Source organism: Poecile atricapillus, chromosome 4 (genome assembly GCF_030490865.1).
Source record: "Poecile atricapillus isolate bPoeAtr1 chromosome 4, bPoeAtr1.hap1, whole genome shotgun sequence".
NCBI classification, from domain to species: domain Eukaryota; kingdom Metazoa; phylum Chordata; class Aves; order Passeriformes; family Paridae; genus Poecile; species Poecile atricapillus.
Genome location: NC_081252.1, coordinates 39449517 through 39469116, shown reverse-complemented (window position 1 = coordinate 39469116; position 19600 = coordinate 39449517). Strand labels below are relative to the sequence as shown.

At 37.2% G+C, this 19600-nt stretch overlaps 1 long non-coding RNA gene across 1 annotated transcript in view; it reads right to left on the bottom strand.

Moving 5' to 3' along the window:
• Positions 1-2695: 2695 nt before the first annotated feature.
• The window catches only part of LOC131578875 (uncharacterized), a 31517-nt gene continuing 14612 nt past the window's right edge, over positions 2696-19600 (bottom strand). Inside the window, exon 3 of the long non-coding RNA XR_009277575.1 lies at positions 2696-6101. This is a non-coding gene — a long non-coding RNA (uncharacterized LOC131578875). The remainder of the gene's footprint in view (positions 6102-19600) is intronic.

Below are 19600 nucleotides of genomic sequence, written 5' to 3'. Positions count from 1 at the left end.
AGCTAGGTGAAAACATATTTAAATAGATTCAAGTATTTGTGAGTCTTCTTTTCTAAAGCTCACGTGGTTGATGTAAAACAAAATATTATTTACACTTCAATGGAAACAGAATACTAAAGAGAAAAAAAGCATTAAAAAACAAGTAATGTACACATTGCTTTACCATTCCCAGTAGTTACCTAAGCAAGAATAGATAACATTTTTCTTGTCAATGTTACAAGGCATCTACAGACTAGATTATTTAAGCACAATACTACTGCTGGAAAGTAAGATAAGAAAGCATCTGCACTGGTTTAACAAAGAGCCAGCTGGGGTCCAAAGGATTACAACTGTACACAAACAGAAAAGCAGAATATAGAATCTTGTAGAATCCTCCCAGCAGAGTTCATAAACATGTGGCTACTTCACACAGCCATGATTAAACCATACTGTCCCTAAGCCATCACGTCTGTGAGGTATCACACAGTTCTGTGCACTACACCTTGAAAATACCTGCACCACTGGCTCACTTCTTTGGAGGCTGTCCTCCCTTTGACATTCACAAGAGTTCCTTTGATGCTCCATGGGGCTGCTTTCTATCTATTTATTTAACTTGTCTCTTGCCAAATCTCCAGCACCCACTGATGGATTTTCTGTAAACTAAATCCATTCTTTCAGGTAACAGGCATTCCATGGATAGCACCCACTACATCACTACAAGGTGGCTCCAGGTCCCCTCACCACCTACTGCTGCAGCTCTCTATCTCAGCTGCAATAGATAACTTCAGGTGACTCACAACATTTTCCATAACTCAGAAACAGAGCTGGGTGCCCATAGATGTAAATGGACCATGGAAGAGCCTTTTCTGAAGCTTTCTGGCATCTGCCAATGTTCCACACACAGCAAAGTCTTCTTTTTTTCGCCTGAGACACCATTATGAATGAAGAAAACTGTAAATCCTGTTTCTGCCTTCACAGGAATATCAAGAGTTGAGTCTACAAATTAAAAGACTCTTCCACTAAAGTAACAGTTTAAATTAGGCTATGTCTGGTAGAGAAGGAAATGTGCATATCTATTTATTCTGTCATCTAGAAACTCTTACAGTACCTGGTAGCTAATTCACTGAAAATACTAAAGGGATTATAACAAAATAGTTACATTAAATTTCCAGGCAAACATGGGGTCTTGAGAGGACGAGAGGAAAGATAGTCTATTTTGTTTTGAACAAATGTGCAAAGCTTTGGTTCTGTAATGGGTACGCAATAAAGCAGATATTGTGTGTAGCATACATTCAAGAGAGATTAATGATCACATTAACCTTTTTAAAAATGATGGAACAGATATATCCCTTTGTGACTGGTGTGACAAAGCAATAAAAGCATAGTAAAACAGAACAGGATTCATGTCTTCTGACCATCAAATAAACAAGTAAAATAATCAAAGATTTACACCATGAACACATACGTATAGTATTTGACATCTCATCTAAGCAATGGAGAAGCACAATTAGAGAGATGATAATAAAATGTTCTTGAAAATTGTTCCAAAACTAATTTCAGCATCAGAAACATTGGTGCCATTACCTTTAATAAAATGCATAGACACATCCAAATCAATTTCATGAAAGGTACTAAATTAAGAAACATTTTTCGCCATGTTAGGAATAGCCTTTTACGCTTGGCACTGTTTACATTAAGTCAAAGTAAGCTATAATGTAAAAGAAACTGACCAGAAAAAAAAAATAATAACTGCCATGTTCATGAATATTTTTACAATTATCATAGAAGTCAATGCTTACCTGTAGTGTTGATTTCATGATCTCTAAAACTGAGAAAGAATTCTTTATCTTTTTAAAGATAAATAAAGGTTATTTATCTTTTTCAGGTAAATAATATTATGGCCAGCTTGATGATAATTTTTTTTTTTTTTTTTTTTTTTATGTAAGGAACCTTGGAAAAACAGAAAATTCATCAAATACCATTCATAAATCAATTTCTTTGAAAAAATCATGCCAGCCCAATATATATAACTCATAAAAAATCAGCTTATGAATATCACTGTCAAACCAAATGCTTAGAAAAGATGAAATCAGAAATGGCACTTCAGCTGTGTGTACACATTGCTACCTGCCATGAATAATGTTTCTGTCAGACAGACTCTAAAACAATCTGGTCAGGAGAGCAGCTGCGTGGTCTGTGCACCTTCACCTGTTTCACCTATGTTCTTACTTGGCCTCATTTCCACTCGACTGGACTTCCAGTCAGGGGAACTCAAACTTGTAAAGAAATCTCTTCATAGCTGAATTCTTGTGGACTGCATAGAATGAACCAACCTTGAAACCAAAGGTCTGAAAGGCCACAAGAATATGAGTTATGTGCTGTGCCTGGGAGATGTTTCAATGAAATTTTGATGACTGAAAGTCAAATGTCTGATTGAGGGTGGTTGTCTTGGATCTTCCATAAAAAATAAAAGACACAAGCACCTAGAAAATGTGATTCCTGCTTCGTGAGTGTTGACTCAGCCTTTTACACCAAGTCCCATTCTAAATGTCAATAAACAGGAATACATGTGAAGGACAGGCGTCGATTTGGGGAATTAAAGAAACATAAATTATTGTTTATTTATAATAGAAGCTGTAGTGGCTTGACCCTGGCTGAAGGCCAAGCACCCAACAAAGCCTCTCTATGACTCCCTTTTGCAAATGAACAGGGGTGAGAAAATTTAACAAAAGGCTCACGAGTTAAGGACCATGAGACATCACTCACCTAATGCTATCACTGGAAAACAGACTCAGCTTGGGGATATAAATGGAATTTATTACTAACAAAATCAGAGCAGGATAATGAGAAGCAACATAAGACCTCAAAAACACCTCTCACTCAGCCCCCTCTCCTTCCCAGCTCTTAAAGGAAAAATGAAAACCAAAACACCAAAACCAATGTTTACATACCAATGTATGTGGATTGGAACAAAACTGATTTTTCTTTGTAATTTTATAACAGTGTTGTTATCTGGAAAGTTAAAACAATGAGTAAAATATTTTTACTACTGTTTCTTGCAGAATTACACACTGAGTAGCAGTCTATGTGTAAAAGACCAGCACTGCATTTCAGTACCTCTCCATTGCAATTAAATCTCACATAAAGGACCTCGCAGGAGGTGATGAAAATAAGAAGAAACAGACTAAGTACTTGTACAGAATTCCATTAACTACTCCCAATAAAAGGGCTATTTTCCACATTGCTTGATCCTGTTTTGTGTTCCACAAAACCTCCTCGAAAATTTCCAAAAGCTTCAACATAATTGTTATGTGTTTTAAAAAATAGTGTAAAGTGTCTTCTTTCTTATGTCCCTTTTGGGCTAAAACCAAACAGTACTGTAAAAAGCAATATGCTATTAAAACATAAAAAACTTTAGAAACTCCATCATAAACTTGCAGTTTCACTTAAGTGTACCCAAGCCAACATTTTATATCATAAGGGACTATCTATGATTCCTTTTTGCTGATGGTGTTGTCACAAAAATGTGCATTAGTATTGATCAGTTATTCTACCATGATCTTGCAGCTAAGTCAGCAGGTAGACCAGAGTGAAATGTATTTTTTCTGAGAACATCACAGATAAAAAGGAAATAATTGCTCATGTGAAATATCATATCACTGTAAATATTTCCTAGCTCTTGGAAATAATTAATAGATATATTTGTATATGTATATTCCTTAAACAGTTAGTAAACAGCAATTTGCAAACTGTCAAAACTATTATGTACATCATATGTTGGGAAAAAATTAAGGATGTACCATATTTTGTGCATTCATTTTATGTTAGCTGATTACTTTCAAATTCTTTAATTACAATTTCTCTAAATTAAATAACTTCACAAATTTTAGATCTTTTCCATCGGACAATATCTGTTCCTGACTCATTTCATCTGGATGTTTAACATGCAATAACTTCTCATTCTCTTAGCAATTATTCAGATGGTTTTAAAGCTAAAACATTTCCTTAGAAGTATGGAAAGTAAGGAAGAAAATAAGAACTTAACATGATAAGAGTAGGGTCAACAAAAATTGTAAGAAATGTGGGAAAGGCTTGCTGGAGGAAGAGATGAAAAACCCGAATGCAGGATTGTTTTGCCTCAAGCAGAATCCTTGGCAGGTATGTCATGCATGCAGGAAATGAGGAATCTCACAAAACCAGCGCTGTCCTGAAAACAACACAGGGTGTTACAGTATAATTTCAGTACACGTGTCACTAGTGGACATGAAATAGAAGTGTGGATTCAAATCACAGCAGCAGAGGTTTCATCCCAAGAAGGCAGAAGCCTTTATTTCAGGGTTTTCAGCCCCTTTTATAAGGTGTTCCTGTACAGGTTTAACATGATTGGTAAAGGGAACACCTCTCTGGTCCCATTGGTGGAACAAAAGAAAACACTCAGGACATCTGTACAACATTGTTTTGAGAACCAAAAACCTATTTACAAAAAACCAGTCCTTGAGAGAAACATGTCTCAGGAAACTTTCCTTTGGGAACAGATCAGCCACTGACAGGCTGAAAACTCTCTCAGGCTCAGAGAATCATGTCCACACACATGGGCTTCAGAAGAGGATGCATGTTTCTTGGAACATCCGGTTGAATATCTTCTGTCACAGATGAGTGATAACCTGATATCATTCTTTGAACAAAGGCACTGAATTGAAAATTTCCATTAAATCTCCACAGGAGCATACTTACCACTAAGACTTTTTAACTGATATTGGTATTTCAAAGCCTTTTAAAAGAGTTTATGACTACCTGAAGCAAACACCTGCTGTCTAATCCCATAGTTTACATTTTAGACAGCACTTAATTATCTGAAACACATCAGGGAAAGAATATAGCTACTGCATAAAATAATAACTAACGATTTCTTCTCACATCATAAAAGGAAAGTCTTACTGTTCCTCTGCCCCAAGCCCTGGGAGTTTGTACATTTCACTTTGCACATGGAGGAGTCACAGGAGGATGGGACTTGTAATATGGAAGAGGAACATTTTGTCTCATAAAGAACACAGAAGAGGCAACAACAATAGACACACTCACATAACCCCCTATACCCCCTATCAAACGTATATTTTTAAGTAGTGGGTTGACCCTGGCTGGACACCAGACACCCACCAAAACCTCTCTATCACTTACCTTCGCAACTGGACAGGGTAGAGAAAAAATAACAGAGGGTTCATGAGTTGAGATAAGAACAGAGAGTTCATTGTCCAAATACCCTCACAGGCAGAACAGACTCAAATGGGGGATATTCATGGAACTTACTATTAACTAAATGAGAGCAGGATAATGAAAAGTAAAATATATCTTAAAAACACCTTCCCCCACCCCCCCGTCTTCCCTCCTTCCCGGGCTCTAGTTCCTTCCCCCAGCAGAGCAAGGAGACAGAGAATGGAGGTTGTGGTCAGTTCATTCCACATAGGTTCCCCTTCTCCAGTGCAGTGTGCCTCCTACAGGAGACAGTTCTTCAAGAATTTCTCCAGTGTGAGTCCATCCCATGGGCAACAGTTCTGCACAAACTGCTCCAGTGTGGGTCACTCTTCCATGGGGTGCAGTCCTTCAGGCACAGCCTGCTCCAGTGTGGGTTCCCACAGGGTCACAAATCCTACCAGGAAACCTGCTCCAGCATGGGCCCCTCTCTCCATGGGTCTGCAGGTCCCTGCCAGCAACCACAGGATCACAGCCTCCTCTCAGTCATCCCCCTGCTCTGGCAAGGGGCTTCTCTATGTGCTGCAGGTGGATATCTGGATCCCTTTCTCCTTCCATGGGCTGCAGAGGCACAGCTGCTTCACCATGGTCTTCACCACAGGCTACAGAGGAATCCTCTGGTCCTGGAGCACCTCCTGCCTCTCCTTCTCTACACTGTTGCTCCTCTCATACATTTTCACTCACTTGTCTTTGGCCACAATTACTGTACAATAACTTTTTTGTTCTTTATCCTTGTTAAATATGTTATCACAGAGGGGTTCTCATCGTTTCTAATTGGCCCAGCCTTGACCAGTGGCACATCAGTCCTGGAACTGGCTGGCATTGGCTCTGTTGGACATGGAAGAAGCTTCTGGCAGCTTCTGACAGGAAGCCTGGGATCAAGAGACAAAACATTTCCAAACAATATTGAGAGTGATAAGATAAAAAGCAACTCTTAAATGAAAGCTCTCCAGTGTGCACAAATATGGCTGTAGGCACACAAAGCTAGACTGTGAGAGGGGACAGGAAAAGTACCTGAAGCAATGCAACTGTATATTAAAAATCTACAAAGCTAAAAATATGAAAAAGGCTAAAAATATTTAGGCAAAATATTTAAAATATCAAAACTGCCTCTGTAACCCCCCTGCTACCAAAACCTGGCCATGCAAGCTCAATACAACTTCCTTCAGCAATTATTATATTTGATAGTTACATGATTAATACTGTACATTATATGGTTACTGATCAATAAGATTACTTGGCTTTCTCAAGTAAGATCACTAAAGTGTAAAAGAAAAAAGTGCTGGAAACATTCACCCTGCTTTAACCCCTCTGGGCACTGTCCAAATTCATACTGTTTAAATGATGTTACATAATGGTTTGGCTTGGAAGTGACCTTCAAGATCATCAAGTTCCAACCCCCCTGCCATGAGCAAGGGCACCTTCCATTACACCAGGCTGTTCAGAACCCCATGCAGCTTGGCCTTGAGCACTTCTAGAGATGGGTTAATCACAGTTTATCTCAACAATCTGTTCCATCCTCACAGTAAAGAATTTCTTTGTATTATCTAATCTAAACTTATTGTCTTTCAGTTTGAAGTCATTCCCCTTTGTCCTGTCATTCCCTTTTGTCTATGTCACTATATGCTCTTCTAAATAGTGTCTCCATCTTTCTCACAGGCTCCTTTCAGGTACTGGAAGGCTGAAATTAGGTCATCCCACAGCCATCTCTTCTCCAGGTTGAACAATCCAAATTCTTTCAGCCTTTTCCCATGGGAGAGGTGCTCCAGCTCTCTGACCATCTTGGTGGCCTCCTGTGGATTTGCTCCAACAGGTCAATGTCCTGTGTTTGGGCCCCAGACCTGGATACAGTTTTCCAGGCGCAGTCTCACCAGAGTGGGGCAGAGTGGCAGAATCCCTTCCCTCACCCTGCCTGCCATGCTACTTTGGATGCAGCCTAGGATACAACTGTGTTTCTGGAATACAAGTGCACGCTGCCAGCTCATGTACCCAAGTCCTTCTCATCACGGCTATTCTTCATCTGTATCAAGCCCTCTCAATTGCCAATGTGAGAATTTCAATGGGTATCACAGATTTTTGTGCACAACTTACAGTTCATGGAGAGATAAAAAGTCCTGGTGAATGAACAGAGCTTTATTGATCCACACTATCACTCTTACTTAAAAATACATAAAACCAGCTGTTTGATCTGTCTTCTGTCTTGAGACAATTTGTGAGCAATCTGTAGTACAAATGAATGGAACTTCATGAGACTAAAAGAACTACAGGAAAAAAATACAGAATGTGAAAAGTGCAAATAATGAACTTGAAGCCAAAGGAAAAGTGTCACTTGAAGAGAGAGATTTTCAGAGTGCAAACTTCATGTATACAAATACCTAAGTTAAAGGAATATTTTGAGACATAGCACAAGATTTGTGATGAATTGTTGAGAATTAATATTTCTGCAAATCTCCAAGAAAGAAGAAAAGTGCTAGAAAAGCCAGTGAGCTTAAAGATCTATGAGGCTATTGGACATTTCTGGCACATCTTCAGGTGTATTCGTATCACAGACAGAATTTGTTCCCTGATGTCTGCACAAATCTTATCTCCCTGCTCTCTCCATGGTTTCTCAATCCTCTAGTCTCATCCATAAGCTGGAACAAAAGGCATAGAGCAGAAGATAATGCTCTTATGAACATTTTAATCTGCCTCTCTTTTTTCCCACTGGGTATCCACAAAAAAACCTGCCCTCTTTTCCTCAGCTCATTGCCATTTTATAGCTTCACTTTCCACTGCCAGGCATTTGGGCATGCTCATGTCTTTGCTCTCCCTGGAGTGTTCAGTAAGCATGTGAACAGTTCGTCAACTATTTTGATAAATATTTAGAAATATGATGAATGGACAGACTATATCACCAAAAAAAGTTTAGAGAAGGAGTTAGGAGTTGTGGGGACAGAATTTGCTAAGAACTTAGAGAAGCTGGGAAGGTGATGGATAGGGTCTTTGAAGCAAGTAGGGAAGGAGGACAAAGAGAGAACTCAACTGTGAAGTAGTTGCTGGGTCAGGTATATTTTTATGAGCCAGTTGTACATAAATAGTCCAAATAATACTGAATAATATGCAGAGTCCTCAGTTTCAACAAAGACCTTAAATAATTATTGAGGGTTTTCTTCACAGAAAGCCAAAAAATACAATATAAGAGAAATGGAGCTGACATTTAACACTGACATATTTAGTTGGTTCTTTATGAATAATTTTTTAAAAAACTGTTACGCGCATGAATGCACCTTTATATTTTTGAATAATGTTTCCTTTAAATAATTACCATATATTTTATGAATTTTCCCATTCATTTCTTCTCTTTTTTTTTTTTTCAGTATTAAGCCAGGTGTTTCTAGATTAGCTGGGTTTTTTTACTAAGTGTACTGCTCCCTCCCTGTCTGTAAAGTGAGATGAGAGCTTGATGTTTATGTGGTTAAACACGATTTGTGCTTCCTGCCTTTGAGGCACAGCCATAGATCAGGCTGTGTTATTTATCTTGCTTACTCTAGCTTTTTGTGATGAATTATTAAAATACGCCTGGAAGCATGGAGCCATTTGGAAGAAGGGTCTTACTGGAGAGTAGAGCAGATAAAAGCACTGAGATAAAACAAGCAACTCTCTCACCAGCAGACACAAGCAATATTGCAGAGAAGAAAGAGACCGTTTTATCGGTCAAATTCTGCTTACAGCCACACTAGTGAAACCCCATCTAGTTCAGTGAATACAGCTGGCTGCTTGAATTCGTCAGCTGCTTAGAAAAGAGTATAGTGACTATCCAAAGGCAAAACTGACACATGAAGCATGGAAATGTAGTTTACATTGTTAGTATACCTGCAGCAAGATGGCAAGATGACTGTAACAAGAAACTAGTCCAGGAAAAAAAAGTCTTTCTGCGTCTGAAGTCTTCATACTTTCTTTTTCATCTCAAGAGAGGTAAAGCAGTACAGGATATGTCTCCCAGCAGAAGCACATGAATGGTCCTGTTATTGTGTTGAGTGAAAATATTCCCAGCTTTTGAAGTAATCAGCAAAGAATTTCTGTGTCAAATACTGTTACCTCTAAGTTTGTAATTCTCCTTTATTTTATTTTACTAACTACAACTAATTTTGAAAAACTTAAAAGTAATACAGGAAACCTTTGCAAACAATATGTCTCAGATTTTTAGACAAATTTCAGGTAAAAATGCTCAATTATTTTTAAGAAAAAGAAATTAAAAAGAAACATGTTTTTTTGCCCTTTTAAACCCAATTCACACAGAAGCCCTAAAGCCTGCAGCAGAACAAGAAACTTTGAAAGACGACTGACAAGAGATAAGTATCTGCCTTTCCATATTTCCTAAACATCTTCCTCTATTATACAGCTATTGAAATGAAGTTTGCATATGCTGAAGTAACATAGGTCAGAATTTAGCAGTAAATTTGCCTTCCCTGACTGTATTCCTGTACTGTTCAGGGCATGCACAGCCAGCACATTCACTACATTCATGGTACCCCAAGAGGAATTTACGTACTGTGTTCTCTTAAGGGAAGGGAGATGCTTTTTCTCCCCCAGATTCTCCAGGTCACTTCTGGACTCCAGCTTCCAGGAGATAACTTGATGCCTATCCATAATTAAAACATGCCTGGAGAGAAGGAACAGAGGCAGGGGCTAGAGCATGAAGAAGCAATGACAACTGCAGATCATCAGACTAGGACAAGCTAGTGTAGAATCAAGAAGTAGAAGACAGCTTGGGGAAAAAAACTACAGGAAGAAAATAGAATGAATAAAGGTAGGGGAAAGAACTGAGGAAATTACTTGGAGTAGTTTATTGGCCTGGTTTTTTTCCCCCTGGTGATAGTTGACCATCACTATATTTTACATGAAAGTGAGCTCTGAATAGGTCTGAGAAGGATGTGGGTATTTTTCCTGATTGAGCAATCAGGTGAGCTGGACAGGAAGATATCACTGTCAAGATGCAAGAAGATTTTCCATGAAGCTGAAATTAAAGTCCATTTACAGTTCAGATCCCCTTGGGATTAGGCAATAGCTCAGCAGGATTTCCAGGATCACACATTTAACTGTGTAAGTGCTGTTCAAATGGCCATTTCAATATCTGCAAACTTCAGCCTAGCCCAACAAACCTTTTCCATTCAACTCCTCCATAGATCTGATAAAATTAAGAAAGCCATGAAATTGTGAGTGGGAGTCATAATATGTCAAGTAGAATTGCAGGAAGAGTAATAACAGGGCAGAATTCTCTCAAGAGAAAATTTTATAAAGCTTTCAAAACCCATCAGTGCCAACAAAAATATAGCTCCTTTTCAATAACAATGTGAATAAGAAAATAATTTTTTGTGGTAGTACCTTAACACTCATGTGAACTGCATCTTGATATGCTGTAACACATGCAGTGTGTAACACTGATTTCCAGCTTAGTGAATCATACATATTTCTCTTCTGTTAAAGGTGGCAGTGAAACTGGACAGCTAATTCTGTACAAACAGTGTTAATGCCTTACTACACAAGCTTACATACTACAGATTTTAGATACAATGAGGTACCACATTAAAATATTTAACCACCTTGTGAACTTTTTAAAAGTTTTTTAAGCATCTCTTTATAACACCAGGTTATGAGGTGTGCAGCTGGAGCCTCTTTGGAATGCAGAAACAAAGGGAAAACTGACAGGTAAATGAAACACATGCAGGTGTTAAACAGAAAGACAATAACACCTTGGTCACAGTGTGGCTTTCAGAATCTACATGGCAACTTAGAGATGCTCTTACTAAACTAATATGCTTTAAGTTACATTCCCTGGAACCCAGTAAGTGCATTGCAAATTTTTACAGTAAATTAGAGGCAAGTCAGTTAGCATAGGCATTTAGTTTAATTAGCTAAATTCTACAATCTGAAAATACTGACAAAAAACCTAGGCATAATTTCTCTGTGAGGTTTACTGCAAAAATATGAATAATGAAAGCTAAGCAATTAGATTCCCAATTTAACATGTAAATCTTCAGGTGTATACAGATATGTAAGTAATGCTGCTTCTATGCAGTTAGGCTTCAAACATATGCTTTGCTAGGATGTGTTTGCTGCCATTATATTCCTCAAAAATGTGCCTTGAATTTCAGTCCAAAACCTGTTAAGATTCTAAAGAGGCTGCAAACAGATCATATCTCAGAACAAGTGTTAGTAGTAGTGCCCAACACCCTGAATTCACTGCAGGTTTTTTTAGCAATAGTATTTTTCAGTCAGCTTATGTAAAATTGTGCAAATGTAGAACTTCATTTGATGATGGAGTTCCAAGGGGTTACCTTTACTAAGCTGGAAAAGCACCAGTAAGATGAAGAAATCAGTCTGTCAGCAGAATATTCAGAACTTATTCAAAAAAGGGGCATCCATAGTTGATTTATTCAAGTTTGATACTGCTCTTTTGCCTGACTGAAATAGAGACAAGAAATTGAGTGAAGCAGAAGAAATGGAGTGTAGATAAAAGGAGCAGGGATAAAAAAAAAAGGATCCATGTGGATTGGATAGAAAATTTAACATAAACTTTGCTGATAGGCGTTCTCCCCAAGGAGGACAACCTGAGATACTAGATATGATACATGTCAGCAGGATCTCATGAGGAAATCAGGCCAGGGCTCCCAGCTGATGAGAGAAACTATTACAATTCTGTCTCGAAAATCTAAGTTAAATTTGGTTTCTTTTCCTTTCACAGTGATGTTTGTACAGACATTTGTATCCTTGCCTATGCTGGGAAATATAAATGGACATTTTCTTGTTGCATCTTTCCTTAGCTCAAACCCTACAGAAAATTTCAAGATGATGACTTTCCCCTTCCAAACATATTGAGAGACTAAAAATAGCAGTCCCAGAGCCCAGTGCCACAGCTTTCTGACATAAAGGTCCAGCATATCGAAGAAGACTAAGATTTTTTTTTAATATCAGGTCTATTGGATTATATCTTTTATCAAAGGAAGCAGGAAAGAAATGGGGCTAGTCACTGTCACAAAACTTTTCCCACATACAGTTAAATGTTTGAACCCTAAAGGTTCAAAGAAAGTTTTGTAACATGACTTGTTTAAAACAAACTTCTTCTGAATATTTTATGTGTTTATATTTACTGTGAGATAACCTGGAGCTCTTGATTTATGTTGTGTTTATCAAGGTAAGGAGAGATTTAAACTTTTCAGGATTTTTCTTTTCTATCCCATTTTGTGACAGGTAGAAGTGCATTCAAACAAGCAACATTTAATTCACTCACTTTCTGCAAAATATTGGTTTGACGGCACATACACGACTGAGTGAATAGTTGTTTATATTTTTCTGTTAAACATTATAGGGCATGAATAGAACAAGGCTGCAGTTAGTCTCTCTTGCCTGCCAAATGTTTTGTTTGAAAGAATAACTTATCTCTATCTATATTCTTCTATATAACTTGGATGAGAAAGAAAATAGAAAATAATTCTTTTGAATTAATAAATGCATAATTTTATACTTTATCGGCCACCCTTTTACACTCTATTATTTGTACAAAAAGATGCAATTTGAAGAGGGTTTGGGGTTTTTTTTTGAGGTTTTTGTCTTCTGCATTGTTAAAGATAAAATCCAAATTATGGATATTTTCATCACCTAATAAGATCCTGACTTTGCTGGAAGCAGAAATCTTTATTCTGAAAATCCATAACCATTGCTTTATTATTATTCCCTCTGGATGTTTTTCCTCTCAGTATACTTGCAGTTAGAGTTATAAAACAAAATAATACCCAAAAAAGTCACCAGACATCTTTTCTCCTTCTTTTCCTTCAAAGGATAGATTGCATCTAAGAAATTATCTTCACATTTCTAAGTTGCATGTGCATGTCTGTATTTTCATATTCTAACTTGTGAAAAATTACAATAACTCTTCTGACTACAGAGAAGATGAGAACATTTTGGGCAAATATTCCCAGACACATTGGGGATATATATTTCACAGAAAGGCCTTTTCAAAAGGAAATAAAAAAGTAATAAGCAGGATGAGCCAAACACTTTAATGAAGGAGTATTGAAGTTGTTACAGCTGTCCTACAAACCAGTAAGCTTTAGTTACTATACAAGTCGTGTGTAATTATATTTCTTGCAGACAACTATATCAGAAAAAATAGGATTTCCTCTGTGAGTAATCAAACTGTTTTACATAAGACCAGTTATGTTGAAAGACCAATATTTTTTATTTTTTTTTAAATGAGGAGTAGTATTTGGTTCTATGGAGTCTTCATTTGACGGCTTCTGCAACCTTACTGGAATGATATGGTTTCTACCAAAGCAGAACAAGGATTGGTTGCATTTCCATTGGTTTTTCCAGGAAACCGATCAACCTTTAAAGAAAATGCAGGCCCCAGTAATTAATTTCCTGACAGGACCACTGGAAACTTCATGCTGGAGTTTTGCTTACTCCTGATGGGATATTTCATTGCTGAGTTTGCTAATGCAGCAATGCAGTTAACAGTAAAGCGTTATTAAAAACTTCATTGATGTCAATAGATACGAGCTCAGAGTAAGGACTTGACCAGAAAGAAGGGTCTCCAGCCTACCTACCTTCTCCAAAACTACCACTTTTTCCTGTATTCAATTCCAACTGCATTAATCCTCTCCAGAGCCCAGATAACGGTTCAGGGCTTTGATGCTCCTAACCAGTTAATTCTACTATTCCTCTAAAGATGCAGTTCGCAAGTCTATTTTTCATTCAGTTTCATATTCAATGGGAAGCAATCAGCTTTAAAAATAGGGGGATTGAACATTCTTTTTCAAAGAAACAGACACACTAAATTATCTTTGCTTTAGACTCCAAGGTATAGGGCAGAGCATGTTATAACTAAGTTTGTGTAGGACAGAGTATGTTATATCTAAGTTTGTACTGTAATCCAGCAGTGTTGCTCAAACTGCTAATTTTTATTGGACAAGAACAGAAACAAGCAATCTGACAGTGGGCTGAGCAAAAACCTCATATTTCTTGAATGACAGGACCAAATATTATGTGGTGTTTGAATATTGTTACTGTTACTTTCTAAATAAATTCCCTACCTACTGATAGCACTCAATACTCATTTCCTTGAGTAAATCAACCTGAATAAGCATCTAAAAATGTTTTGCCAGGAAAATAGGGAAAAAATTTTCAGTGTGCAAATATGTACATGGATTTAAATTTCTCCAAACAAGTAGCTGAGCAGAAGAGTGGAGCCAAGCTTTATACAGTGGCACTTAAAACTTTTTTTCTAAATAAATCCTTGTCCAATGGAGATTTTTGACTGAAGATTTACTGGTGCTGAGCCATGTGCTGAAGTTTACAACCATATAAATGGCCCACATTCATTTTGGTAGGGAACCCTTGTTTTTCACAGGAAACTGTCCAAAGACAAAGAGCAAGAGGCACAGCATATCTGTAACATATGGCTGAGCTTCCAAACAGTTTCATATGCTGGCTGATAGTTTGTAACTCCTGCCTTGCTCAGCTTAAAAAATACATGGTCAGAGAACTGCTGACATGGCACATTAAAAGGAATAGAAGTATAATATGTCACTACCAATATGCCGGGTACTTTTCTGAGGGTGTGATCCAGTACATAGCCCAATATGTATTAAAATATTCAAATGGCCTGTGGAAACTGTAATAAATAATTTTTAAAACAATTCACTAAAGTTATAAATGAAATCTACATCTCAGAGATGAATGATGTGTGGTTCAGATTCCCAACTTTTAATGCAATCCATCTATCAAAGCTTAAGAAATGGTTTCCCTGCTTGATCACAGCAGAAATTCTTTGTTTCTTTTTCATCTCTGCTGGGGATTTTTTCCCATTCCATTAAGAAAGCTTAATTCCAGCTTGGGCCATTTGATTTTTTTTTTTTTTTAGTATCTTTAAACCTCTGTTGTAATGGAATCAACAGAAGTACTATCTAATCATATTGTTCTGCTATTTATGAAGGTTTATAAATCTCTCTGCAAGTAAATTAGTGTCATATCAAACTGCTGAGCCTGAATTTTGCTGGCAGAGACAGATATAGGGCACTTTCCTTTAGCGGGGAACAGCAAATCCTGTTTTAAAAATAATTCCTCTCTCTTCCTTCCTAATCTAGTGTATTCAGGAGTAGGACTCTTATGTGGGTCAGCTACAGCTAAGATGAAGCCCTCTAAGCTGCTGTTTCACAAAGTATATATCAACTATTCATTTTAACATAATGATTACTGCTAATTTAAAAGCTGTAGAATTTAAACTCCTGCTAATATAATTATATTAAATCTTACTGCTTTTCACAAACAGAAAAAAAACCCAAAACTCTTCAATTACTTTCAACAGAAATCAGCTTCAGTGCAAGAACATTCAGTGATACCATAACAATAGCAAATCAAAATCTTTCCTTACACAGTGAAGCCCATAATGGAATGTGCAATCCCAGATACAAAGAAAAATTTGCAGAAGTGCTCACTGAGCCAGTTTCCCTCATTTTTCAGCAGTGCTGGCAAATCGGAGAGGTCCCTGTCAACTACAACTTCACAAATGTGATGCTCTTCTACAGGAAATGTTGCAAGAGGAAGGTGAGAAAGTATAGTCCCATCAACCTGATCTCAGTGCAGGGGAAGCAGATGATCTTGATGCCATCTGTCAGTATGCCCAGGATAACCAGGAGATCAGGCCCAGACAGCAGGGGTTTGTGGAAGGCAGGTCCTGCTTGATCCACCTGATCTTCCTGTGACAAGGTCACCCACTTAGTGGGTGTGGAAAGGTTGTGGATGTTGTCTGCCTGAGCTTTGGTAAAACCTTTGATGCTGTTTCCTACAGCATTCTCCTAGAAGCAGTTGAGTCACCATCAGGTTTAGTGATGCACTTGGCAGTGCTAGGCTAATGGTGGGAATCAATGGTCCTTAAGGTCTTTTCCAACCTTAACAGTCCCGTGACCTAGGATTCTATAAGCTACTCTTAAATGAATATTTAAACTTGCTATTTACATGTAAGTATTTGCTGTCTAAACTCTTCCAAACTAAATCCTAAAACTTTTTTTTAATGTGTTATGCAGATAACTAATTCTAAAATAATATATTCTCAGATGTACAATACACACAGTCACTCCCCAGCTACTTTCACAAAGGCTAAAAATTCACTTGGCTGTTGTACGAAAATAATAAGCTTCAGTGGACTGGTTTTGCAAAGAAGTAGAATGTTTAGGTTGGGTTTTAGTTCTGAGTCTTTATGTTTGCTTTGTTTTTTAAATGTCTGCTAATGTTCTGGTATGTTTTGGGTTGTTTGGCTTTATATCAAGTTATGAAAATTCTACAGTCACTTCTGAAAATACTTTGCCAGCCTTCACATGGTTTGTATTTCTAATGTTTTGCCACTGTGCTGTTGTAATAGCCAGTCCTACTTTACGTGGCTTTATAAATACCTTGAAATGATTGCTTTTTTACAGGATACTTCAGAATTTTTTGAGTTCTCAGGTCCCCTGACATTAAAGTTTCTAAGGAAACTACAGCATTCCCCCAACATATGATAAAGACTGAGTAGTCAGAACAAGAATATTTATGACTTTTTCAAAATAGGAGTTAGAGAAGAAATATTTCCAATTTTTCAGCTGCTTATTCCACATACTAACACTGAGGGACATCTATCATATGGAGAGAATTAAATTGCATTAATCTTAAATAGTTTATATAGCTGATCTCGGGTTTTTTACCTCAGTTAAAGACACTTCTTTAAATAAAGCACCCTGGTAATCATTTCCTCCATTCTGAGTTTAACTAGGATATCACAGGAGAGAGTTAATGAATATAATTCCATTGACTTAAGCAGAAGTAGGGCCAGGCATTGTATATTTAAAATAAAGCAAAAAAATATCTCACAACATTACTAATTATACCCTGGGGAAGACTGCGTCTGAAATCTATAGGCAGTGAATTCTGCTTTATATTCCAGCCATTAAAGTTATGCTGATTAATAAAACAATAAAATAAAAACATTTGAATCCTTCTGCAAAAACTTCAGCATTTCAATTACTTCTTCCCAACGCATGTTTATATGAAAGATGCACAATACTTTTGTTATTGTTCTGTTTGATGTTGGTGTGTTACTCCTCTCCTAGATCCCTGAGGGAGATTTCAAGTTTTGAGATAGCAAACTTCACCACGCTGTGCATGCCACCCACCTCAGCTGGTGGGAAGTAATTTTATATGCTACATTTGCTTTAATGATTATGAATTCTTAATAATATGAAAATCTATTCTATTTGGGAGATAAGGTGATTATATGCAAACCCAATGCATTAAATGTTTATAATTCTATAAAGCAAAACCATTCCTTCAGTGTACAGGTCCTAAAACATTTTTTTTAAAAAACAAAAAAAGAAAAGAAAAATTATAAATAGGTCTTCGTCTTCAGGACAAACAAAACTGAAGGGATTAAGCAGGGCCATTCCCTGACATTAGAGACAGAAAAAAACAGATTCTGTTTTCTTTTTTAAAAAAATTGTTCTAGGACCTGTACACTGAAGGAATGGTTTTGCTTTATAGAATTACAAATACATATTTTCAAAAATATGATCAAAGAATTTTTATCACAAGTTTTCTCTTGAAAACTATTGGATCTGTAATAACTTGAGTACTTTTGAAGCATCACACCCAAGGGCTACCTTTTACAATAACGCCACCAAATCCAAAGAAAAAGATAATACTAAACTATACTAAAGAAACTACAAATTTTCATATAGCTGAGGAAAATAGACACAGTAGAACCAGCCCTCTCATTCAGGTATTCAAAATGGCTCAACTGATAACCAGGAAAGTTAAAAGTTTCTATGTTGCCTGACCATCCAAAGCACCACAGTTTCTGATACTGAAAAATGGATTAAGTGCAGTTGCAGAAGAGCTGATGATCCAAAACTACAAAATATTATAAATGAAGAAGGAAAAACAAGGAGTACAGCTAATATGAGAGATTATTGATAAAGACAACAAAACAGGGCACATAGAAACAGAGGTGCAGTTGACTCAAGGTACATGAAATTATGTGTTTCAAGCATGATTAATATAAGCCAGGAGAGGGCCGGCAATTGAAAGAATAGTACTTAAGTTCAGTAATCACCCTCATGAAGTCTTTTCCTTCAGGACCAGAATAGCAACTATAACACAGTGATACAAAAGTATGGAAAATTAAAGCCTTGGAAATTAAATAATCTCTTCATAGCAACCTGCCCACTAGCTGGGCTCTTCTCAGATTGCGGGGTGAACAACAGAATGCGGAGATGAAGGTGAGCAGTCATTGCCTTTTCCTACCAGACCTGTAAGCCTAAGGAGCAGGACAGTCAGGCCACTCACTAGAGTTCTATTCAGGCTATTGGGGAAGGAGACTGGTGGGAAATAAGCTGACCTTTCATCTTCCGAGAACTGTTTGATTGATTAATTATTCAGTGAATTCCATAATTGTACTAGAATGTTCAGATATTTTAGAAAATGCACACAGAATAGCTGTTTGTGTCTACTTGCTCAACCTGTGTGAGAGTGGAAAAGTGTTACTCTTTGATTCTATATTGTGAGTCCCTGTCTCAAGTTTTTGGATGGGTTGTATGCTATCAGTTACTCAGGTATCAGTGCTGCCAGTCAGTGTCTGGAGTTGTCACAGACCGAAGTGCCTTTTGCTAGAATGTGTCATTTATCTCAGGTAAGATGGTTGTGGAAGCCAGGAGACCGTGCAGTGCAGGCTCACCTGATGTGCTAGGACAGCTATGCTGCTTCTGTCTGCTACACAATCCAGCTTTTCCTCAAAGGTTTTACCCAGAAGAAGGGTCACAGGTGCAAACGAAATAAAAACTGACAATTTCCTTCAGAAAATAAACAACAGCAACAAGAAAATAAAAAAAAAAAACACAAAAAAATCCCCAAACACTGACCAAGAAATTACTGTCTGTTGTTTGCCAGTTTCAAAAGATTTTGTTTCATAGGGTAGTGTATATTCCATTTTCCTCACTTATGGGGACATGCCACAAAAAGCACAGCTGCTAATTTGCAATATATACTGACATCATGGAAAATGGCAAATATTCCCCATCTTTCCAAATTCATGTTTTGTCACTTAACAGTTTTGAAACTGAGATATAACAAACAAATAAGAGATTATGGGAATAAAATTTTATAACCTGGCTTCAATGAGAAAAAAGAAATAAATAAAAGACTGAGCATAAGGGACTAGGCTATTTTACATTTTAGATTGCTGTTTACAATAATGAAGAAGAAACAATGGAGCAACATTTTAATTGATTTCATTTCAGAAGCTTTTAGCTTCACAGAACATTAAAAGCAGTACTTTATCTTGAACTTTACTCACATTGACACAAAT